The sequence below is a fragment of the Balaenoptera musculus genome, chromosome 9, assembly GCF_009873245.2.
Source record: "Balaenoptera musculus isolate JJ_BM4_2016_0621 chromosome 9, mBalMus1.pri.v3, whole genome shotgun sequence".
In the NCBI taxonomy this organism is placed as follows: Eukaryota; Metazoa; Chordata; class Mammalia; order Artiodactyla; family Balaenopteridae; genus Balaenoptera; species Balaenoptera musculus.
In genome coordinates this window covers 25,888,201-25,914,359 of record NC_045793.1, presented here as the reverse complement: position 1 = coordinate 25,914,359, position 26,159 = coordinate 25,888,201, and the positions used below count along the sequence as shown (strand labels likewise).

At 39.1% G+C, this 26,159-nt stretch overlaps 1 protein-coding gene and 1 non-coding gene across 3 annotated transcripts in view; both read right to left on the bottom strand.

Moving 5' to 3' along the window:
• GRM8 (glutamate metabotropic receptor 8) overlaps nt 1-26,159 on the bottom strand; it is a 765,258-nt gene that overhangs the window by 203,023 nt on the left and 536,076 nt on the right. The gene's annotated exons all lie outside the window — the stretch shown is intronic.
• LOC118901370 lies at nt 13,443-13,576 on the bottom strand. Its single transcript, XR_005021347.1, has one exon. It is a non-coding gene; the product is annotated as a small nucleolar RNA SNORA43 (small nucleolar RNA).

Below are 26,159 nucleotides of genomic sequence, written 5' to 3'. Positions count from 1 at the left end.
TGAAAACTGATTTTAAATTCAGAAATGTCTGTGTCTGATACTCTGTAAATCATTCTCATTAATGTTTCCCACCCGAGTACGTTTATCTAGTCCCGTTTTTTCTTCAAATTCCTGAGACTTCTGCCTACAAAGCTCTCCATTACATTGGTTGTTTCTTTCTATTTTCCTACTACTTTATTCACTCAACCTCCCTTACTAATTCAATAGCGATTGCGTGCCAGGGTCTATGCTAGAAACTGGAATTGAAAAGATGAGTCAAGCATGATCCCACCCCTCAAGGGGCTTATAGTCGAATGGAGAACACTCTGCTAGTCCTTTTTTAAAAATTAGTTCAATAGCTAATTTTTATACCTCTAAAATTACCATATATAATGTGCATATTAGAGGAAATCTTTCCCTACTATTATTTTTGGATGCATGAACAAATAATTTATCATTAAAACCTAGAATTTCCTCTGATAGAAAATTTTAAATGAGGACACATTAAAATAAAATTAATCAAAGGATTTTAGGGTGAAAAGGGCTCTGTCGAGATCTTTTAGTATAATGTTCTCATCTTGCTAATGGAAACACTGGTGCCTAGAGAGTAAAATAATTTTCTTTGCTCAATAAATATAATGGGAGTATCAACCATATGCCAGGCACTGAGGTAGAAGCTGGAGAGAGTGATGAATGAGATCCACACTAGATTGTATAATTAATATATAATTATACAAATAACTGAATTATAATTGTAATAATTGCTATAAGCGAGAAGTAGGAGATGCTGAAAGAGTACAAAATAGGGTGATAAAACCCCGTCTATACATCCAGGGGCTATTTCTCCCAGAGGGTCTAATTAAAGATGGAACTTACTGTTTAGAAGGCTTGCCTCAGGTCACATAGCCAGTAAGAGGCACAACTGGAACTGGAACCAAAGTTTTTTATAGGATAAGTGGCACATCCTCTTCTATGCACTGGCAAGTTCCCTATTGGTGGTTATTTATTGCCCATTGACAGTGAGATTGTCAGTAGAAGACTGTCTACTTAGTTTATAAGCTCACCTCTAGTCTTGCCTGGCCAGTCTGCTCATACTTCAATGAGAGTGCCGACAATATGTATATAACACACATTTCCTTGATCAAGAAACACATTGCCAGGCTTCCCTGGTGGCGCAGTGGTTGAGAATCTGCCTGCCAATGCAGGGGACACGGGTTCAAGCCCTGGTCTGGGAAGATCCCACATGCAGCGGAGCAACTAGGCCCGTGAGCCACAACTACTGAGCCTGCGCGTCTGGAGCCTGCTGTGCTCCGCAACGGGAGAGGCCGCGATAGTGAGAGGCCCGCGCACCGCGATGAAGAGTGGCCCCCGCTCGCTGCAACTAGAGAAAGCCCTCGCACAGAAACGAAGACCCAACACAGCCAAAAATAAATAAAAAATAAAAATAAAAAAAAGAAATACATTGCCACATACTGAAGTTTCCAAATAACTAGAACTTGCTTTTTAGCTGTTATGTATCTTTAATACCTATTAGGTCCAGAAAAAAATGATTCTTAATCAAATTTATTTTGTAATAAATCATAATAGAATTGAGGAAATGCAATAAATATACATACATTAAATATTTGTATGTATATTTTTCCAGTTATTTCTTTCTGATAGTGAGGTCTTGCTCTTCTGTGCCTTACAATACAATCTATTTAATAAGTTAATTAAGGAAGGGGTGTTTTAGATTTAGAACTCTTGTCAGTAACCTATTTGCCACTAATATAACCCATTTTATTATTGTCTATCTGCCCTGGTGTACTGCCAACTAACATCATTAGCAGTGTGCTTTGCTTAGGAAGATGCAAGGGGATAAGCAATTCTGTAAATATTTGTTACTTCTAACTTTTTGTTAATATTCAGGTACCGTTCATGGTAATGAGCAACACCCTCAGTGCTTTTCAAAAGAGCACAGACATCTGACACCTGCAATGTTTGTTCCTCTTTATGGTATCAATTTACCCTTAGTAATTCCTACAAACCCTCACACAGACACACACACACACACACACAAACACACAAAAACACACACATGCATGCGTCTGAGTTACAGTACAATATTTTGCCTCTTTCGCTTCTATGGTTGGTTGGGACAAGAAAAAAACTCACTTATCTTTAGAATTCATTGAGAAGTGATTCTGGAACTAACACATTAAGTACTTTAGAAATATTTGAAGGAACAGTGAGCAGGTAGAGAAGACAAAAGGTTAGGCAGCCAGTGTTTTGACTTCTTAACCCCTATGTTGATTATGCCTCATCTTCAGCACATCCTTGTGCAGACCAACCAGCCCCTGACAACACGCCCACACCGTTATCTGAGGGTTCCCCATCAGATATTTCATTACTTAACCAAAGTTGATCTCTACTGCTCTGTGGCAGCAGGCTTGTCTTCTCCACCAGCTTTGCCCCCTTCAGACAGCGGTCCATCATCTACGTCCACAGCCCCTGAAAGTTGCTCCGCACTTGCAGTCATCTGCCCATCACGGGAGCTGAGCCCACCAGAGCTGCTCTCCCGATGACTGCACAGCTACAGAGGCACCCCTCACAGTGACATGTTCACGTGAGATTACAAACGGGACAGAGAGTACTGTGCATACATTTTATCTGAGCACCTATTCCTTATCGAGGAAAAGAAAAGCTTGGCTGGAATTCAAAGATTTGGAGATTTCAGGAGTTTCCTCCTGAACCAATCACTTATGACGGAGCAGGGATCTTGCCTCTTTCCCAAGAACCCAGATTTCCAGGCATCATGCTGACTTGTGTTTTACTTTCAATTGCTAGATACATATTGTTAGAGGCAGATACAGGAAGATCCCTCTCAGATGGTAAGTTCAGGGGCTCATTAGCTTGAAAGATGACCTTTCCCCAAATCCATATTTCTAATCAAAAATGGTTTAGTATCCAGGCAGGTATTCCACAAAGACACATTTTTTTAACCTTGGAGATTATTTTTTCCCTTTCTCCTTTATTCCCTGCATTCATTATTTTTAGTCAATTCTCGTGGGTAATCCTCCATTTCCCCCCACTTTATGAATATGTTCTACTTGGATTTTATGAGCTATTCCAAACCCAATACAGAGAGATAAATTTGCAACTGCTCTAAGTGAAAAGAGCATCATTCAAAGCCAGGAAGCTTCACAACTAAACTAGATGCACCCTTCCTAGTTTTCAGAGCATTTTTGAATTATGGTATCTTCCTTAGCACTGATCTTACACTATAAATGCTTATTCATATGTTCATTTTCCCTCCTATACTATGTGAGTTCTTAGATCAGGGATAGACATTATTCTGGTATCCCAACCTTACCAAATATGTAACTCATGATAGGCACTCACTAAATGTCAACTCATGGAATGAATGAAGGGACAAATGAATTAGTGAGTGACTATTAAAGACACCTTCCCTTTACTGAAGACTTAATATGAATCAGGCACAGTGTTTGGACAGTTTTTATAAATGATTTGATTTAATTCTCTCGCTACTGTAAGGCAGGCATTACTATCCCCAATTAGCAGATGAGCAAACAGCCGCCGAGAGAGGTTGAGACTTGGTGAAGCTTATAAATCTCGGAAACGACAGCTTTAAGTGGGGCTCAAGGCTGTCAGTCTTAGTCACTAGGACAGGGGTCAGCAAAGTATGGTCCACACCCCTCTTGCCTGCCACGGTTGGAGTAAACGACGTTTCGTTGCAACACAGCCTCGCCCATTCATTTACATATCGTCTCTGGCTGCTTCAGGGCTGCAATGAAAAAGCTGAGTAGTTGCAAAGAAAACTATCTAGCCTGAAAGGCTGGGATATCTGGCCCTTTACTGAAAAAGAGTGTGATCCCTGCCCTAGGATATACTGAAGGATCAGACCACAGTGGTGAGAAGAAGGGTGAAAAGAAAAGCAAGAACTCCTGCCCAGGGGAGAGATTGGATTTCCATGTTTGCTTAATTCACAGTTTTATCCGACTCTCCACTCCAAAACAACTGGGTTATTGTGGGATTGAAAAACACCCAGGCAAGGTCCTAATTTAAATTCAACCAGCCTTAGGTCAATGTTGGTCTGGTCTGTGCTGCCGCCTTATCTCCTATTGGACCCTGTTTGGTGCTGTGGTTAACTCATCCCCAGTGAAGTCTCTGTTTGAGATGAGAGCGGCTGGAGCGCTGAAGCTTCTGTTAAACAATTAATTAGACTTTCAAAGGGCAGAGATAAGGTAATCACAATCTTCAGCTCTCAACGTAAAGTGTGAAAATATTTCAGAACTTAGTAAGCCTTTCTCTTCTCTTCTTTAAGGTGTCTTTTTCTCCCTTTTCTATTGATACTTCTCTCCCTCCACTCATATCTCTACTTAACTGTTCATCTGTAGAACTTATCAAATGTCAAGTATGTGTTGTATTTACTTTTAAAAAGTCAATGTTCCTTTCTTAATTAAGCCAAGCATTTAAATATGTTACATATGATAGATGTTACACAAACAAGGTATTTTGGCCCAGGCAAGGGCCTAGACATTAGTCGTTTTTGTTGGAAAGACTTATGGTCTTTAGGTGATTGGGCGGGTCCTTCTCTTCCATTGCTCTTTTTACTATGAATTATGAGTTAATAGTAGATTAAAGTCCCCCTGGAAGAAAATAAATTTGGACTGCATTCCCTTTTCTGTGAGATAGTTATTAAAACATTTCTGAGGTTGTTAGATAATCCACACTAAGGCCAGGAGTCAGGAAATTGTGACCTTCGTGAAAGAAGGAACGTGTTGAATTCTTTTGCTACTGTGTTCTACATTGCCTAGCACAGTGCCTGGCACGTAAATATATGTGGATGAAGGAAAGGTTAGCAGAAGGGAAGGAAGGAGAAGGGATGGGAGTGGGGCAATGATGGAGGGAAAGAAGATAAAGAGAAGATCAGAGAGAAAAAAAAAAGGGAGTCCTTTTGAGCACACCCACCATAATGGAGTGGATGATCTAGGCTGAGATTATAGACTTAGCACCTGATTCTTGGAGGGAGGGTGGATGTAGTGTCAGCAGATGGTGGCCGATGCTGGAGTCCCTCCTGGCACACGGGCTCAGCTTGGGGAAATGGCCCGTTTTGTGTATTACCACTCTTGGCTCCCAGTGAGTTTTGCTATGACTTGTTTCTTTCTGACATGACGCTATGGAAGAGAACATCCTCCTCCTCCTCACTTTGATAGATGAGGTTTAGGGAGAGGGGCAGACCTCTGCACCTGGGGCAGAGGCGTCCTCAAGCAACACACTGAAGTTATCAGGAGAAGGTGGCTTGGTGGTCCCCCTGTCTGTAGGCCTGTCAGACTTTAACTGCACCACAACTCCATCCAGGGCATCAAAAACCACTAAGTGTCCTGTGCAGGGGGCAGCGTCTGAAGAGTCTGACCTGGAGAGGTTCTGCTGTTTTCCAGAATATGGAAACAGATCCATGACAAGAGGGATGGATTCATGGTAAAATGTGACCAATATTGCAGATTCTCAGGATTATGTGGATAAGGAATGTCTGGGAAAGCCTGTTTGGTTTTTTCTTTCTACTCATTTGAGAATTGGGAGCCCATGCACCTTGTGTTCTGTGTATTCTTGTTAGCCTGACTGTGTTAGTCACAGGTTGTTAAAGTCTAAAAGCTCAGCACTTTCCTGTCACCCTTGATTGCCTTTCTCTACTGTGAGCTCAGTGGAAAACAATACATGACATCTGGACTAATGTGGTACTAATTCCTTCAGCCCAAAAGTATGTGACAAACGAGCCAGAAATCATTGGCTTGCCTCGTCCCCACCAGGGTGCCTATCACCCTACAATTCCAGTAGCTCACTTCTACTTGTTTTCATCTTTATATATCTATATATAGAGAGATTTTCACTATAAAATATAATACACATACAGAAAACTGAACAAAGCCTAATCATAGACTTCAATGAACTATTACTGTGTAATCACCACATGGGTCAGGAGATAGAGCACTGTTGGCAGTTTCAGACAACTGCTCCCCCCCACCCCCGTGTACCATCATTGACCCTTCTGTACCTTCTCCCAATCACGAATCTATCCTCTTGTCTAAAGGTAACCACTTTGACAATATTTTCCTTGATTTACTTCTTATCATTTCCACCTAAATGTGCATGATGTGCATTTTTAAACCTGTTAGTTTAGTTTTGCCTGGTTTTTTTTGAACTTTATGTAAATAAAATCAAACATTTTTATTTCTCTATTTGAACTTTATATAACGGAATCAGTTTATCTATCTGGCTACTTTTGATTTTGCTTATGAGAATTACCTTCACTGTTATGGTTATGTGTAATTCATTTGTTTTCATTGTTGAATAGTATTTCACTATATAGAGACACTATTATTTGTGTATTTATGCTAGCATTGATGAACATTTGGGTTATTTCTGGTTTGGCTATTATGCACATTATGGTTATAAACATTGTTTTATATATGTCCTGCTACAAATGGATGTGTATTTCCATTGAGTATATAACTAAGAATGGAACTGGTAGATTGGCCAGTATGAATGTCTTCAAACACAACAGAAAATGCCTATTTGGTTTACAGAGTGGTTGAGCCAGTTACACTCCTGCCAGCAGTATATGATACTCCTTATAGCTTTACATCCTTACCAATACTTGATAGTCTCAGTTTGTTCAAATTTAGCCATTCTCAAAAGGTAGATAAGGTAGATAAGGTAGATATCACTACCTTATTGTGGTTTTAGCTTGAATTTCCTAGATTATTAATGGAATTTAAAATCATTTTAACTTTTTTTATTTGTGAAGTATATATTCAAATTACGTGGTTGTTTTGTGGTTTTTTTCCTATTGGGTTGTCTGCCTTTTTCTCATTGCTTTGTAGGACTTTTTTTCTTAATAGGTATTCCAGAATATATACAAGAACTTTGATTGTTATGTATATTGTAAATGTCCCGTCCCATTCTGTAGCTTGCCTTTTAACTCTCTGCACTAAATCCAATAGGAGACATATATTAAAGTCTTTGTGGCAGGTTCTCTGATAGACATATATTCAGAGTACCGTTAGAGTACAAAGGAAGAATTGCCAATTAAACCTATGAGGAGTGGGAACTCTAAAAATGTCATATGAAGGTAAATCTTGAAAATATACATTCATATTTTCCAGAAAATTAAAGGGGCTCTCATGAGTAGAAGGAAGTGAGAACAAAGCGAAAGAGAACACAATCTAAGGGTCACAGATGATACTGATACTTTGGGAGTATATGGGATTGTGAAGAAAGAATGAGTAATAGAAAAGCAAAGGATCAAATCTTGGTAGTCATATTTAGAGGAGCTATCCAAAAAAAAAAAAAAAGGAACAATGAGACAAGAAAGTTGAAGAGTGGCCCCTGAGGCAGGAAGAAAATCAAATCAAGAGAGTGTCATTAATAATCTCAGAGGCAGAACCATACCAAATGAGATATTAAATTTTCTGTGTCAACTTGAACAGCCTATGGGATGGGGTCTAGCTGTTTGATCAAACACTGGTCTAGATGTTGTTGTGAGGTAATTTTTAGTTGTGATTAATGTAGAAATCAGTAGACTTTGAGTAAAGCAGATTATGCTTCATGATGTGGGCAGGTCTTATCCAATCAGTAAAAAGCCTTAGGAGGAAACACTGAGATTCCCCAGAGAAGAAAGGAATTCTGTCTCCAGTCTGGCTTTGGACTCCAGACTATAAACTTCAACCCTTTTCAGCCTGCCAGGTCTCTGCTCACTGGCCTGCCCTACAGATTTTGGACCTGCCAGCCCTTGAAATCATGTGAGCCAATTCCTTAAAATAAACCTCTCTCTACATATACTACTGGTACTGTTTCCCTGGAGAACCATAAAAAACACACCAGATAATACAGAGGTCCTAAATATACCCATGCCAATGTGTAGCTGAACAGGGTTGGAAGGAAAATTTATTAGGATTAAGAAAATCGTCGCAATATGATGCTTAGATTAATTTCAAAACTAATGAGGAGATAATGGGAGAAGTTATATGTTTAGCAATTGAAGTTATCAAGAAAAATAAATATTTAAAATGGGAATAAATGATGCCAACAAGAATTGGGGGAGAGTGGCATTAATATATAAGGACTGCACGGACTTTTAAAGAAGAGTAATTTTCTAGTGATGGTGGTAGAATGGGAGTCTCAAGGCAAACGAATACTATGATTCCTCTCTTGCCCTATAAATGCAAGAGAGAGCAGTACACTTGGATGAAGAAACTTTCCCAAGAAAGGTCTATTCATCATCTATTCAGTGATCAATAGAACACTAGGTATCATTGAGAAAAGGTAAAAGGAGTCTCTAAGATTTAGAAGGATATTTTCACTTAAAATAAATATTCCCTGTGGTTTTAAAAAAAGATTTAAGGGCAGGTGTGTGGTTGTCCTGTGGTGGAGTAGAGCTGAGCTGGATGGCAATGAAAGTGAGTTTCGGAAGTTGTGGATAAAGAAGAAGAAAATAGAAGATTGATAAGTATTATAGGCAATGGATAGCATATCAGCTTTGGAGTCACAGAGATCTGGGTTTAAATTCTGCATTCGTCTAATACACACACACTTACAACCTGTGTGACTGGGGTATGAAGCAGAATTTTCAAAAAGTAACCCTAAATGCTCTTTCAATCACCTGAACAATAAAATAGCTAGAGCTGGAGCCCTCACTTTTCCCAAGGGATAGGGCCACAGTGTTCTCAGAAGAGGGGCTACAACTTCACCCTGGGTTCCAGGGTGCCCAGATTTGGAGCAGCTGGTTTTCTCGCATTGCTGACAACTAAATGCAGATTGCCTGTCATCCAAAACAATATATTTGCACTATCTTGACAAGCGGCTCATACCCTGGCCTCATAAGAAGAGAGAGCAGTTAGGGCAATGTTCTTCCACTAGAACATAAGCCCACTCTGTATCCAGCACGGGGCTGCTCCTTATCCACCGCTCTGTGGGATGTTGAGTCTTCAGGAGCATGTTCTTCTCTTACTGACATCAGCTTGTAAGATTCTCCAATAAAGCCTATTCCTTGACCATGTGATTCAATAGAATCCTCCTTGAGCCCTGCTGCACAATAGTGACCTGAGACAGGTAACAACCATCCTTAGTTTTGATATCCTTACCTGTAAAATAGGAACTATGCCAACTACAGTAATGAGTTATTGTGATGACGGAACAAGATACTGTGTTTAAGATACTTAGCACAGGGTCTATTTTAGATGACTAACAGAAGAAAATTTACTTATGGGTAGAATAAAACCAAAGAGCTTCAGTTTCCCAACTGAATGATAAGTCATGGTTCTGGCCTCAACAAAATCACTCTCAAGATAATGAAATAGAGAATGACAATAGAGTGTGTGGGGGGTGTGATTGGGGGTAGTGTGGCTGGAAAGGACATTTACAAAAAGGGAGGGACTGGCCAGAAGTAGATCTACCTCTGCAAATTCATCCCACTAACAATTGTAGATTGTATTTTCACTTGTAATAATAACGCAATACTTCTTTGTGTTTGTATATATACATACAATTTATGTATATACCAAATATATGAGAAGTCTCTGAATTATCAGGCGTAAGACTCTTGCTATATGACTGAACTCTGAGAGGATATATGTATCTATCGCCATTGTTGGGCTGATTGAATATCATTTGGGGGGGGGGTTTGTTTTCCTCTGTTTAAGATGACATGGACAGAGAACTGTGAGGTGGGAGGTTCTCTATAAAGCAGGTTATTATAAAGAAGCTGGCCAGAGGAAACTATAAAAGATAAGCTCTAATTGTGTAAATAAAGCAGTCAAAGCAAAGACAAATTCTTGTGTTGGAGATGCTTCTGAATTTATTGCTACTGCTACTAGCGCTGGCCAGAAGGACCAAAACTTCAGTTATGGACAATACTGGAGAAATGAAATCCCACTTGGGCCCACTGAGATGCAGCCTGTGTACCTGTAGAGATGAGACTGGGAAGGGAGAAGGTGAGCATGAGAGCAGGAGAGTAAGAGTGGAGCTGATGAATTTCATCATGCGTCCTTGTTCAAGAACAGAGCCAGCTGGATAGGAAGGGGCACCAATCCCCACAGGACTCTGCAGACAACTCAAGGAATTCTACTCAATCAGAATTTAATCCTGTAGACTACTCAGACCCTTGGGGCCTTTTAAATGCAAATGGAACCAAGAATGATGGAAATCTTACTATAAATGAACTAATATTTGGATCTCAGGGTAAAGGAATGTAGGAAGCTTTTTCTCCATGGCAGTTGTGGGGTAGGATGGAGAGAAGACAAGAGCCCTGGTACTCTGAGAGAGGAGAAACAGGCTGGGAGGAGATGGGGCCAGAAGTGAAAGGCGGGGATGGAAAAGACCATGTTGCCTAATCACAAGAGGGAGTCAGGCTTTCCCTGGGAGGAGGGCCTTGACAGAGGAGTGGGAGGCCTAACTAACACTCTCTGTATCTTTAAAGTCAGAAGACACCCCTGAGAACCAGCATTTAAATTTTCACACTGCAATCTTTGAAGTTTTGCTATAATTGTGTCAAACTCTATAGTAATGACAGATACACAGACTTGCTGTAGAGTAAGAGGTAAACAGAATGGTGAGGAAATGCCTCATCGTTGAGTCCCAAAGGCCTCTAGTTGTCACCCACCAAGGATAGTGACTGCTAAGGCCACTCTCTATGTCCTTGCTGGCAACATTGGGTGACCTGTGTTAAAAGTGTTGGGAAGGGAGCTGTCTGTCTTCAGGACACAGTATAACTCTCCACTTGGAAGGTGTGTTCAATATACCATCCTGGGAAGGGTGAACTCTTCCAGCAGCACATAATGGGAAAATACTGCGGCCCTGAGCAATAAATTGAGAATATTTCAGAATCTCAAAAACTACATCCATAGCTTCTCCTAACTGCAGAATATAGGAGTTTACACCGTCCTAACAACAACAACAAAAACAAAAGTTGCAATTTTTCTCTTCCCTACCATGGAAGAGTTCCTTACTAACTCTGAATTTAGTTAAGGTTATTTTAACTGCATTATTCTTTCAGGAGTTGATTCCTAACAAATGTCAAATCCCACAAAAGTAAAATAATCGCCTTCCAAATATCAACCTTGTAAAACAGATGCAAGATCAGAAAATTAGTAGGTCATACTTTATGGGCAAATTCTTTTCGTAGCCTAATGATTGGTTTATTTATCTACCCCTCATGAAATTACCACAAAGAATGGTGTTGCCCTCCCCTTCCTCCACTACCCAAGCCCTCAACAGGGAACAGTTGGCTGGAGAAGTAAATAACTTAATAATTGCCTTAAACTTCACTAATGTTAATTAGATATGGTATCTCCCCTAAAGATCACAGTAGTCACTGACTGGAATAACAAGTGACAAGACAGGAAACCAAATTGTCAACATGGGTACAAAGAATCTGCTAATTTATTGAAGGTTGGTAAATAATAGGAAGTGTTATATTAACATTATTCCCTTGTGATCCATTTTCAACCAAATCCTTTTATTAGCAATGTTAATTTTCCTGATTTTGAAAATAATAAATGCCCCTTTTGGAAAATCAAGGAGATAGAGAAAAATACCAGAAAACAATAGTAATTAATAATACAGCTACCAACCATACACACTCATTTTAACAGACCAGCATTCTTCTTTCAGTCTTTTGGTATATGTAAGTCCTATCCATCACACCATGTATAGGATTTGCATTTTATACTTAAAAGGATGTTCTCTTTTCATTAAACTACTGTAATATTAATGCCTATATTATATTCCATTTTACTGCCATTTGTGTATTTTTTCTAACAGTAAAAGCCTTAACAAAAATCTTCACGCACAAATACTTTTTACTTCAGATTGTTAGTGTAAAACTCTTGGAAGAGGTATTTCTGAACCAAAGTGTAAGAAGAGAATAACTGGCAAGTTATTTTCCAGGAAGTTTTCTTTACTTTATAACCTATTTAATCCTTTGCCAGCCATATAAAAGAGCACTCTCGTCTCTTTGCCCTCTCATCAACCCAAAATATTTCTCCTGCATATATTTTCTAATTCAATAGGTGAAAAATGATGTCTCAAGTTATGTTTAATCGATCATTTCTAAAGCTTAATCGTTTTCATAAATAGTCAAGTGCAGTTTCTTGTGTGAATTGTTTGAATATGTTCTTTGTTGATTGACATTTTAGGATTTTGAGGGAGGTTGTGAGGAATTTGTATAAGCATTATAAATAATCAATATATTAATGTTTTCTTTTATATTTGAAGCAAATATTTCTCCCCGCTATTTCTCCTTAACTTTGTTCATAGTGTTTAAGCCTTTTATTTAGTTAAATCTATTATTTCCCTATGTGATTTTTTTCCCTCAGTTCCTTTAAGTTTAGAAAAATTCCTCCTCTTCTACAGATTAGCTATGCATTATCTACATTTTTTAAATAATTGATTTATGGTTGGCTACTACACATAAGACCCTGATCTGATCTCACTGTGATTATATTGGTGTACGGCTTGAGGTAAAAGTTAAACTTGTCTTTTTCAAATAGGAAAACGCATTATTTTTTTCCAGAAATTCAATTCTACTATATTCCAGGATCTACTTCTTCATAGGCCAGTCTAATCTTATGTTAAAGGTTGTCTACGGATTTTAAAAAAAATTGTACTTGCTTTTTAATTGTTATTGTTAAAATTAAATGAAACTGAAACTTGTTAATAAAATCAGCTAACAAAATTTTCCACTGCTGACCAGATATTATAAAAAACATTGAACCTATCATGTTTAATGGTGCATAGATTTTCCCAAGCTGGATAGCTGTGAAATAGAGTGTAACCAATGATTTGCGTGTAACTGTGATTAAACTTTCCAATGTTGGAAGACACTTTTAATGGAAGCTATTATCTATATTTATAGCAGTTTCATTTTTTTACTTTAGCTGTTTCTTACTCATTTTTTTCTCCTTTTTCTGCAACTGATTTGCAAAGTATTCCATTAATTGCCTCGTAACTGTCATATCTATGGAAAATTCTTAGCATGCCTTAAAGTGATCAAGAAAGCTCTTGAGTGTTGAAATATACTATTTTATTTTTAGATCTTTGTGTCTCATCTGGATTCTGCTTAGGCAAACCTAGTTAGATTTAATGATTCTGTCACACATTTGCTATTCAATTGTATTAATCTGGGTCAATCAGACCCTTGAGATATGTTTGCCCCTCTAGGTTCCTTGCCCGGACTAGATGTCCATGCAATTTCTGTCCAGCTCCAAAGCCAGAGGCATTTAAGCTGGCCAACAATGGTCTCTTGCTTTGATAAAGTCTTGTATCTGGAGGTCTAAGCTTAAGAATGAGAAACAGAATTTGTATGGTCCTGTCTGATGCTGAACTCTAGCTTCTGCCTGCACCCCTGGTCTTGCCTCATGGATCTCCTATGTAAAGTCATGATTTTTGTTTGTTTGTTTGTTTTGCAATGTCCTGCTATAAACCATTCTTAGTGCTCACTGTTCTGAGCACTGAGTGTAGAAATAGCCGTTCCCTCTCTGCCCCAATGTCACAGGTGCAGCAGGGCAGCTGCACCCATGGTGCCAGCAGGTCCAGCATCTGCAGGACAGCGTCCCCTCCCTCCCACCCAGAAAAAGTCATGATTTTTAAGGATCTCTGTTCCTACTAGGATTATCCGGATGGGGTAACTTTTCCAGGAGCGTGTAGGGTAGTGTAGGGAGGGGAGGGATTGAGGTGTCTGTATTCAAGAATAACAAATTCTAGGCCAATACAACACATCATGAACTACCCCCAATACAAGGTTAGTAATATATGAAAATATTTTTAAAGGAAATGTTGTTTATGTTATAAATAAAATAAGAAAAGAAAAATGACCGCCAGAGTGATATCTTCTATAATTTGGGCAATACCCACTTTGTGCCAAGAACTATATCATGCACTAGAGACAAAGGGTTAAAAGATATAGTCCCTGCCCCCAAGAAGCTCATGGCATGGTGAGCAGACTGTCTAGGAAGTAGTATAAAAGCTATGAGAGGGGCTTCCCTGGTGGCGCAGTGGTTGAGAATCTGCCTGCCAATGCAGGGGACACGGGTTCGATCCCTGGTCTGGGAGGATCCCACATGCCACAGAGCAACTAGGCCCGTGAGCCACAACTACTGAGCCTGCGCGTCTGGAGCCTGTGCTCCGCAACAAGAGAGGCTGCGATAGTGAGAGGCCCGCGCACCGCGATGAAGAGTGGCCCCCGCTTGCCACAAATGGAGAAAGCCCTCGCACAGAAACAAAGACCCAACACAGCTATAAATAAATAAATAAATAAATGAATAAATTAAAAAAAAAAAAAAAGCTATGAGAGGCAAACACTAAATGATAGGGAGTAGATGGAATGGATGCCTAGCTCAGACTGTAAACAGCTGGAAGACTTCCTGGAGAAGGTGACCTACGAACTGAATTTTAAAGGAAGAAAATTTCAGGCAGATGGAATAGCACACTAGAAGGCTCAAAGCTGTGAGGAAATAGCCCACTTATGGCCCTGCAAGTACTCCAGCAAAGGTCTTAATTGGTTAGTGGCAGAAGATGGAAATGAAGGGTTCAATAGACCCAAATGATTAAGGTTCTTATATGTCTTGCTAAGGATTCTGCATTCTATCCTAGGCTGTGGAGAGGTACTGAAGGATTTTAAGTAGTCAAGGGGAATGATCAGATTTGCATTTTAGAACGATTTCTCTGGCTGCAGCCATGTAACTGGGGAAGGATGGGGGGACATACCGATACAAAACGAATAGAGGACGATTATAGCAATTCAGGAAAGAAATTATGAAGGTCTTATCTTACTCTGAAGAAAGATATTAAAGCGCTAAGGAGGCAAAATATGATTGTTGATTACATGGTTAAGGAGATGGGGATAAGGGAAAAGAGTGAAGGCAGGTCCAGGATGCCCTAGATTTCTGGCTTTGGCAACCAGGTAAAATGTGATGACATTCACAGAAACGGAGAGCAGCAGTGTGAGAGGAGACTTGACTCAAGGTAGATACAACTATCCTGAGTTACCGACCAAATGTCCTAGTGGAAACACAGGGCCGCGACTAGGGTGAGGTGAGTGAGGCACTCAATTGGATGCAAATATTAAGGGGCAAAAAAACTCAGTAATCAGAATAAATACTACATTAATGAAAAAAAATTTAAACCCAAATTAAGGCAGAAATTCATGAACAAAATATCAAAATATTAAATAAAGGCAGCATCAGTACCAGTGGCATGCCACCACATGGAGCCACCTTGGAGGAAAAGAAAAATCAGGAATACCTATCCTGGTACGGGATGCAGTGGCCACAGCCCGAAGCCCTGGCTCCTTAAAGGAAGCTGTGATTGAGAGAGATCGGATAGTCCTCAGCTGGGCAGGAGGTTTACAGAAGGTGTGCTTTGTGGGTTTCCCCCCAGCTTTTTTGAGGTATAATTAAAAAATAAAATCGTAAGATATTTAAAGTGCACATTGTAATAATTTGACATATGTATACATTGAAAAGAATTCCTCCTACCTAGTTGTTTAACACAAGGGAGGTGTTCTTATTTCTTTTTACTCTTCTTTTATGAGAGAAGAAACTTGAACATATCTGCTTTCTGATGTTAAAAGGGCTGGCGATGGAGGGAGGGCTTTGGGAGCAGGAAGGCAGAGAAGCACAGGGAAAGATGGGGCTGGAGGGAAGGAGAGGAAGATGGGGACTGATGTAGATAAGTTAGTAAAGGTCTTCAGAACTAAGGGAGTTTCCACTTAGGAGCTGACAGTGAAGGAAAGAGCTTTTATTGTCTGGATAACACATCAGCATATCATCCCTCTGCAGATCATTCTTTTTATCTTTTGTAATGTTTATAACATTTCCTCACATCTTTCTGCATTTTTTCCCATCCCCAAATTTAGAGGAATTAGTATGCCATACTTATCTCCCATAATCCCCCTCTCTTTTGAGCATCAATCAGCAGTTCCTAATGTGAAGCTTCAACAACGGAAGAACAAAGAAGCATTAAAAACTGTTTGATGAAAATAATAGAAGCAGTGCTTAAGTGCTGCTCACATCGTTTCAAAAACACTCTTACCCAACCTTCAGGTGAAAATTATACTCAAGGCTGCAATGGCTGGATCCCCAAGTTCACCACAGTCTGCACCTTAGAGCAATTTTCCCATAAAACAGTTCTTTTATTTTAGTAATAAAATATCTACTAAAAAGGTGAAAAACAATGCAAGCAAATGCAGTAAATGTCTGTTATTCGGAGAAGCAAGTTATTCCTTTGTGCACTACCATTGTTTGAGCTAAGTTCCCGAGGTTGATACTAATGGAATGGATTGCAGAACTACTTCTCAAACATGCTAAGTATCCAGGCTGTCAAATTAAAGGAGTCTCCAAGGCTGGTGCTTCTCTGGTCATCTTTAATTAGGCAATACTCTGGTGGAACCCTCACAATTAATCTTAAGAGTTGTTTTTCTCCTACGGTAAATGGAAGGGGAATTTTTAAAGTATATGTAGTGGCTTGCTCTTTGTTGTAATTTTATTTAGAGGAGTTTGTTACAAAGATAGAGATATAATAAATTGCTCTATTTTCCCCCGTTGAAGGAAAACTAAACAAATAAACATAAATTTGCAGGAAAATTAACAAAAGGGATGCTTACCTTTTCTATTATTTTATCAGTATTTAACTTATATTAATATTATTTTTCAGTTGCATACATGTCACAAAACACTCCAGGCATATCAGGGTATGTGCTACTCACTAAATGTAAGTATATGTTTAGTAATGCTTTTCCACCTCTGGGATCTATTTGGGAAGGAAAAGCGTCATGTTATTTTTCTATACCTGGAATGATCCAGACTTATCTGCCTGTTAACACTTTATCCATCTGATGCTTCCTACAACATCCAGCCTTACCTGATAAGCTATCTTTTCTTTAATTTATCAAACAGTTATTGACTATCATAAATCACTGGACAAAACAATGAAGAAATGAATTAATTGATCAATGGGGTCAGATTCTATGGGCTACATATCTTTGTGACCCCAGTGGAGCCTACCATGGTGCCTGGAACATCAGCAAGTCAAATAAGTATTTACCAAATTATTAATTACGTGTGTATTGCACAGGTTGGAATACATTTATATTTACTTCAAGGAATTCTCCCTAAATTATAATCATAGCTTCTGAGGAGAAAAGCATATATTTCCAGCAACCTGATCCTTAAAATCTTCAGAAGCACTTTTTCTGTAAAGGGAAATAAACTTTCTTTTAAATGTGGTGGGAGAAGCCGGTGGATGATTTCTGAAGGTCTGGCTGCTGCCCTCAAGGCTTAGCAATCACCTGAACCTGAGGGGCTTTTATCTAACCTTATCCCTGCACCTGACTGCCAAGCAGAGCTAATCACTTAAGTTCCAGTGAATTAATGGGTTCATCTGTAAAACACGATTGCCATCAAAGGACTTCAGAGGAAAAGACTAATGATACAATGACCGAAATGATAGTAGATTTAAAGATTCAACAATGCTATCAAAATTCAGGGCAAACCCATTTTCCATACTGTCCCTCAAGTGTAACTGTGCTGCTTTGAGGAGGATCGAATTCAATAAAAATAAGCTTATAAGAGCTCTGTCGTGCTGTTTTGTATCTGCTGGATTGATGCTAAATGTCAATCCCCTTGCTTTCAAAATTTTAAAATGGAAAGCAATTGGAAAATTCATGATATTTTCATTAGATGCCCAAGGACTCTGGACTTCAATGGACAAAACACACCCCCTATGACTTTGTAAAGACGGCTAACTAGAAAAGCAATTCATACATTTCTTTTTAATCACCTTTTTCCTCTCTATTTCCTTTCATTTTTCTACTACATTTTGAATTTGACTTTTATGTTTCTGCATCTGAAGCAGTCGGAAGGTTTTTGCAGACTCCAGGGTGCCATTTTCAGTGTCTGATGAGGTTCTCCCTTCGATGTGTGTCAAAAAATCATTTCCAGGCTCCAGATAAAGAGCCAGGGTGCCCCAGAAGTGCCCTAAGCCCTCTGGGGGCTTGCTTGCCTGAGATGGTTGTATCCTTCTAGCTGCAATGCATATGTTTCAGGGCAATGATAAATATTGGCTCAAAGGAGAGTGATGGAAAGTATTCCTCAGAGAAATAAGATCTGCATCTATTGAAAAACTGATTTTTTTTCCAGGCGCTGTGACATCTGTTCAGGGTAACTAAGCATCGCTGCATAAGGGAATAGAGGACATTAACTGAACTGGTGTTGGGTCCACAATGAAATAGAAGAACATCAGAACCAATGCACACACTGTTCAGATAGTTCATAGGGTCCTTTTAATCACCCACTTGACTTTACACATTGATTTAATATGTGGGAAGTTGGTATAGAGCAGACAGAACAACTGTAATTGCACAATATTGGGACCACTAATGAACATAAAAAGCCGTTTCATGTGCAGTGTTTGAAAGAAATCATGTTGGACTTAAAGGAAATCAGGAATACAAGAATTCAATTCAAAGAAAATAAAGCTGAAGACTGTATCAGAATCAAATACCTCATACCTCTACATTCTAGCAATTAATGATTGATTTTTAAGAAAACCTATTTCTGCAAGAATGCCAAGTAATCTTTTTTAGATCTCACTTTTAAATATTTCTTACCATGTTCTCATTCGTTAGCTCAATTGATTCTCTTAAGAATCCTATAATTAAAAAGTTATCATAATCTACATTTTAGAGTTTAAAAAGTTGAGAGAAATAAATTACATAATTTGATAAGGGTGGTAAAGGGGCCTCTAGAACTCCAGGCTCAGCTGAGTGCACCCAGCCCAAGGCCATTCTCACAACATTTGATGAAATAAAAATCTCTATTATTTATTTTTAAGTTATGTTCAGCCAAAAAAAGCAGCTACCTAAGCTCTCAGATGCCTAAAAATCAGTGCAACAAAATTTAATTTTTTGATAGTCATAAAACAGTGGAGAAAACAATGTTGTCTTCTTCTCCAGAGACTTTAAGTGTTTATGTTCCTAAGTCAAAATTCCATCCTGACCTAAGAACAGTAAATTTGTTTCTATGCTATATTTCCCACATTGTCCCATTACTTGCTTCCTCCCCCTCTCCATCCCTTCCTCCCTCCCTCCCTTCCTTCTTTTAATAAACATGTATATATAACCAGTAATTACCAAGCACTTGCAATGCACTGGGCAGTGCGCTAGGCTCTCCATGGCAAACATTTTAAACTACAATAAGAGAAGCAGGAAGCAATGAAATGAGTCAGCTATTATGGGAATCAGTTTAGTCACAGTTGCTCCCATCTGCAGCCTCAGAGTGTTGGGTTGGGCTGCCCTGAATTGCAACCACATGCAATGCAGAGCCGTAGGAGCACAGTGGACCTGTCAGTTCACACTGCAGGCCCATTTATAGCTCTTATCCTAGTTAATAGCGCTGCTTATACATGTAAAAGGTACTTGTGAATTCTCATACAAAATATGGAAAGGACCTCAAGATACTTCTAGTCTCCTGGTTCTCAAATCTAACCATGTACCAGAGGCACTGGTGGTTTTTATAAGGAACAGATTCTTGAGCTTCACCAAGGACTTCATTATTTCCAGGAAGGAATTAAAAAAATAAATCTGTGTTTCTAGTAAACTCTCCCAGTGACTTCTGAGTAGCCTGTTTAAAACGGTGTTGGAAAACCTTAGACTATAGTCTTCCTTTTGATTTTTATTATTACAAGATCTAGAATTGAGTTCAAATGGTCAGGTTTTGTGAGAAATGCTTCTGTTTAGTCTTGGAAATACCACCAGCAGTAGAAAATGGCTTATAGTCCACTTAATCCCAGCCATTGGAGATGACAGAAGCAAACAGAGTAACCAAGTAGGCTAGGGTAGGGAATCTGGACCCCTCTGCGACAACTTCTTAAAGTGAGTCTGCCAGATGATAGTGATCATTTTAAATGGGCTGCCTGCATCCCCTGGTGTGTTTTGGACAAGCCCATCTCCCATGCCCTGCTTGTGGCATGGTGACAGCGGTACAACCTGAAGCCAGAAGTTGGGACAGTGGTTTCCTGATTCCCCCACTTCCTGATGAGGCAGAGCTGGTGGACCAGTTCTGGGGTGGTGTTCTTGGGTTCACTCCTGAAGGTCCAATCTGGAGCTCTTCCCAAGCCTTCCCAAAAAAACTGTAAGCACTAATCTATCGTGTGAGATTCCTTCCTGCTAAAAATGGAGTGGTTTCTCTTGTCTGTTGAAGAATAGCAAGTGATAAGGACATGAAGGATGAAAAGGAGGCAGGTGACAAACCAGGAAAAGAGAATTCTAGGCAGAGAGAACAGCAGGTGCAAAGAGTAGTGAGGCTGGGAAAGGGCTTGGCACATTCAAGGAACAGAAAGGTCATTGGTGTTGGAACAAACAGGTGGGAATGGGAACGAAGAGATACAGTAGAAGGCAGATAAGGTCTATGCCAGTGAGATCAAGTTCAGATTTTTTCCCAAATATATTGGAAAATCAATTAAGAGTTTCAATCAGGCATGATCTAGTTTTAAAAACTTACTCTGGATGCCTTGTAGAAAAAGAAAGCAGGAAGACTAGTTATGGGGCTGTTTCAGCAGTAGTGGTGGTGATAGTAGTAGGAGTAGTGATAGCAATGGTAGTAGTAGCAGCAGCAGGGAGGGAAAGGAGGAATTAAAGATGAGTCCTCGGGCTTCCGTGGTGGCGCAGTGGTTAAGAATCCATCTGTCAATGCAGGGGACACGGGTTCGAGCCCTGCTCCGGGAAGATCCCACATGCTGCAGAGCAACTAAGCCCGTGTGCCACAACTACTGAACCTGCACTCTAGAGCCCGTGAGCCACAAATACTGAGCCCTCGTGCCACAACTACTGAAGCCCATGCGCCTAGAGCCTATGCTCCGCAACAAGAGAAGCCATCGCAACGAGAAGCCCGCGCACCACAATGAAGAGTAGCCTCCACTCACCGCGACTAGAGAAAGCCCATGCACAGCAATGAAGACCCAATGCAGCCAAAAATAAATAAAATAAATAAATTTTTAAAAAAATGGTGAATCCTCAGCTTTTAGCTGAATCAAAGGATAGATGTGGTACAATTCACTGAAATGGGAACTCTTGGGATAGAATAAGTTTGTGTTTAAGGCATCAAGAATTTTTTTTGCACAACTTGAATTTGAGATGCTAACTGGCCATCTAAGAGCCTATGTCAAGGAGAGGTTGTAAATAAGAGTCTATAAAAGAAGAGTGTTCCATCTGGAGACCCTCATCTGAACCAGGTCAAATTTTTTAAATTACAAGAGTCAGGAAAAAGCCCTCTGAGCACAGCACATCCAAGCGCCTATTTCTTATATTGGCTATTATCAAAGACCGTAGGCAGTTCCACTCTATTAACCCTACTACCACCTCCCCTGTGTTTTCTCTGAAATTCATGAACACTTCCTCAGATCCAGTAAGGTCTGGACCTCTCCTGCCTAGTTACCATCAACAAAAATCTAAATCAGGCTCTCTGGTCATCTACAAGCCTCTTACTACATGTTTGCTTCATACTTCTAACACAGACCCTGAGACAGTAACCTCCAGTCTTCTCAATTTTCTCTGATAACTACCTAGAGAGCTGACTTGCTCTTCTTTATAAATACATTCACAACATCATTAGCTATGATGTGCCATGATGCCAATCTCCTTGCTGTTGTGTAAACTTGCTCATCCCATATGCATGTTTTATCATCATAATCATCAACATCATTGTGGTGGTAGCTGTTTTCATAATTGCTATATATTGAAAACTGGCTATATCAGTCATTCTTTGAAAGTATGCTTTATTTCCACCTAAGTATATTTGCATGCATGAAATCTTTACAGGGAGAATACATACGGATATATGTGTTGACACACCTATGTTATGTATATATACATATGTATGTATATATGAATGTATGTATGTATATGTACATGTATATATATAAAACCAGCATTTTATCATCAATGTTATTTTAATTCACAGCCATTGAAACATACAAAACTTTTAAGATTTCACTATCTGAAAATATGGGAGAGCTCCAAAATGTTTAAGTGTTCAACCTTTAAGATGAAAGTATTCATCATAAAAAAAAGAAAAAAAAGATCTTGGCATATTTAGGAATGGCAGTAAGTAACCAAAGGACCGTTTCTTTTAGGAAATTTCACTGTGTTAACTTCAAACTACTTATTATTTTACATGTCATCTAGTTTGTTAAAACCTAAGGCAAGTAAAGAAGATCCAAGCAATCATTAAATATATCACTAGGAAATACATTTTAGATAAAAGTTCCATTATTTTAAGATAGGAGAGAACATAAAATTGCAAGGGTTGGTATTAATTTTAATGTCACTGACAGTATATTTAGTAGAAAGAATATGCAAGTGATATCAAGTGTTGTTTCTTTTTGTTTCAATATCCATGTGAACCTGAGAGAAATCACCTATTACACTGGGAAAATGTATAAAGAAGGTGATTAGTTAGGGCCCTCCAGAGAAACAGAACCAATAGGATGTGTGTGTGTGTGTGTGTGTGTATATATATATATATATATATATATATATATGTATTTCAATATATATATTTAAAGAGATTTATAAGGAATTGGCTCATGCACTTATGAGTCAACAATTATGGAGTTCAACAAGTCCCAAGTCAGCAAGCTGGAGACCCAAGACAGCCACTGGTGTAGTTCCAGTTTAAAGGCCGTCACACTCAAGATACAGGAAGAGTCAATATTTCAGTTCAAGTCTGAAGGCAGGTAAAAGCCAATGTCCCAGTTCAGAGGCAGTCAGGCAGGAAAAATCCTCTCTTACTCATGGGAAGGTCAGGCCTTCAACTGATTGGATATGGCTCATCAACACTGGGGAAGGCAATCTGCTTTACTCAGTCTACCAATTTAAATGTAAGTCTGAAAATACCCTCATAGAAACACCAAGAATAATGTTTGACCAAATATCTTGACTCCTTGTGTGACCCAGTCAAGTTAACACATAAAACTGATCATCACAGTAGGTCAACATTCTCTCAGGATACAGGATCTTTTGTCTTTTCTAAAACTCCATACTAAAGAAAAGACTAACATGAATAGTAACTGACAGAGAGAGTACAAACCACTCTAAGTCTGGTTGTAACAAGTATTATGTGCATTTTCCTCAGATCCTTATTTCCAAAGACTCCCGTTATTCAATATGCTTCATCCATACCCAATATCTGCCATATCAACTGCAAAAGTCAATAAAACACTCACTAAGACCTTGGTCCTTGTTACCTCATGCCTACCTGGCAGTCCTATCACTAGTCTTTCTTCATAACAATCCATTTCTACACAATTACTTGATAAATCCTCCCCAAACATTACTATCGTCACAACCCTCCCATAGTCAAGAACCTACAATGTCTCACCAGAGCAGCAAAGGCAGATTAACTTTCATCTCTACAAAGAGGCTATGGCTATTATTATGTATTAGACATTACAAAAATTAAAAGTTAAAGTCCCTATATTCACCTTTAGAATTTCAAAGAGGAGTCAGAATTGTAAGCAAAGTGGAAACAAAATGAGTATTCTAATAGTACATGGGGTGTGCATTACAAGCAAACTGTGACTGCCATCAGCTGTATGTATTGGGGGAAATGGAGTACCAGTAAATACGTCATCTTAGTGGTCTTTCTTTCCTTCAACAACCGTTTATTTAGTGTCTTCTACACCCTAGTCTATACTAGGATTGGGGTTTCAAAACATTAAAGGCACAGCCCCTGACCTTATGGAACTCAGAAAACTAGCAAAAGTAATTCAATAATGACAGTATCCACTTATAGAAGGCTAACTTTAAGCCAGACATTTGCATTCTCTAGCATAGCTAGACACACAGTAGGTGTTTAATAATAATCTATGTGATACAATTGAATTAGATTAGGAAACATTTAAATTTAGGCATTCGAATTTAATAATGTATTTATTTTTCCTTTCGAAAAGGCTAGCCTGATCTCTTTCTTAAAATAGTTTTTTTTTCCTTCCTTATATATAGTCCGTCTTAGACTCCTGACTTTTCAGTCTAATTGGCCTAATTTAAAAATCATGTTGGCAGCAGTATTTTCCATAACTATCTGGAGTTATAAAGCAGTTACCCAGAGAAGTGTATTTGACAGCTAAGTTATTTCTCTACAGAAATGCACTGAAATTTAGAAAGAGATCAGTTAGGCTTGTAATAACTACAGTTTTTCTATAATACCTTTTACTCCCCTGTGGTGTCTGCCTATGTCATTCTCTCAGAGTCCCGAAGGTGAGTGCTGCTAGAAAGTATGACTTCATGATGTGACCTATCCACTTTTGCAGCAACCCCTTCTTAAATGCCCCTACGGAACGTTGGTTCTCACCTCCTCCCTCTGGTCCAAAACTTCTAATGCATCTTTTATTCCATCTGTGCCCAGAAACTTCAAAAGCCAAGAAACTTCGTTCTCCCTGAGGGTGTTTTAAAGTATCACTCTACTCTCATGCACAGACAGAATATTTGAGAACATTTGTAGGCAGAAGACAAAGTATCAGTGAAGAGGGACAGACTAAAGAAATGGCAGCAATTGAGAGAGGAAAGCATGAGAGAGAAGAGGAAGGATCATGAACATGAGTGCAGGGGTTATTCTCCAAACAAGGCCGCTGAGCTCCTCCTCCATCAAAGAAGAGCGGCAATAAACATGTCAAGGGGAGCAGGAAAAAGATAATAGTTTCTTTAAAAATTTTGTGAGGTGGAAAAAAGTAACTATAGGAGACCTAGAGAGTCTACACATTTTCCTTAAAGATGTAGGAAGTGAGATCATTCGCTTGGGAAGTGCAGCAAATTATGAAAAAGACTTAAGGCCACTTCCAAGATGTCTTTGGGCATGTATAAAAAGTTAATAATTGTGGTGAGAGCCTAAAGGAAAGTAGATGGCACAAATGTATAATGGTGTAGTCACCAGAATCCTATAGCTTTCAGCCAATTCTGGACAGGGAAGAGGTCGAAAGTGTGAACAACAGACCTGATCCTGGAGACAAATAATTCTAGGGACCGGAAATGGAAAGCCTTAGCGTGACTGACAGGTCCAGGCTTAGGAGGCTGGTGGGACAAACAGGAGCCTGCATGTACCATTAGTGTGAGCCGTGCAGGGACATGAGTGGCAGGGGTAAAAGAGTTCATAGACACAGCCAACCATTGCCCTCCTTTATGCTGGGAGAGCAGGTCAAACTTGGCTGAGACACACAGCTGTGAACAGGTTTTCCCAAAAAGAGACAATTGAGAAAAATAAAGCAGGTCAATAACCATGCTGTCTCTACACACAATTTTCTCTACATATTTTCAATATAGCCTTTATTTCTACTTCAAAGATTGTGACATTGAGTATTTGAAAATACATTTTACCCCATATTATATATTACCAATTTACATGTTTGTAAAAATTAAAATTCACAAAGCAATTATTTAATCAAATTAATAATAGACCTTAAGTTAGCAGTTCTTTTGGTTAATATCTGAAGAATTTTATGGAAACATCTCTTTACCTAGAAACCATGCTGAGAACAAAAATTTATGATTATCTAAAAACTATTTTCTATTTCTAGAAATAACTCTTTCACAAGAACATAGTTTAGTGGATCCCTTAATTTGAACAGTGATGCCTTTCAGAATTGCAGTGAGTTATTTCTATTTTCTCATTTTTCCAGAGGAAAGGCTAAACTTGCTCCATATAGGGAAGTTTAAAAAAATGCATTCTTCAAGGACCAAATGTGTTCATACCTGACTATTTCAGAATCAGGTTCTGGAACAGAGGAAAAGATTTGATTCACAGAAGTTCTGGGTTTTGATTCAGAAATTCCACAACCGGCCATGAATCAGGTAAAAGAATTTGCGATGATGAGCTCTGCCTCTGTGCTGGTGAGTTCCTCTGCTGGTCAGAGGTGGAGGTCAGGACTTGTCAGGGTAGTCTCCACTGGCTACTTTGCAAGGGCATCATGGCCACTGAGAGTCAGAGGTAGACGTAACCAGATGCTAACTTTAGATTTTCCATTTGCTTTCCATTTCCAATCTCTAGAATTGTTTGTCTCTGGAATCAGCTCTGTTGTTCATGTTTTCTACCTCTTCCCTGTCCAGACTTGACTGAGAGCTACAGGATTCTGGA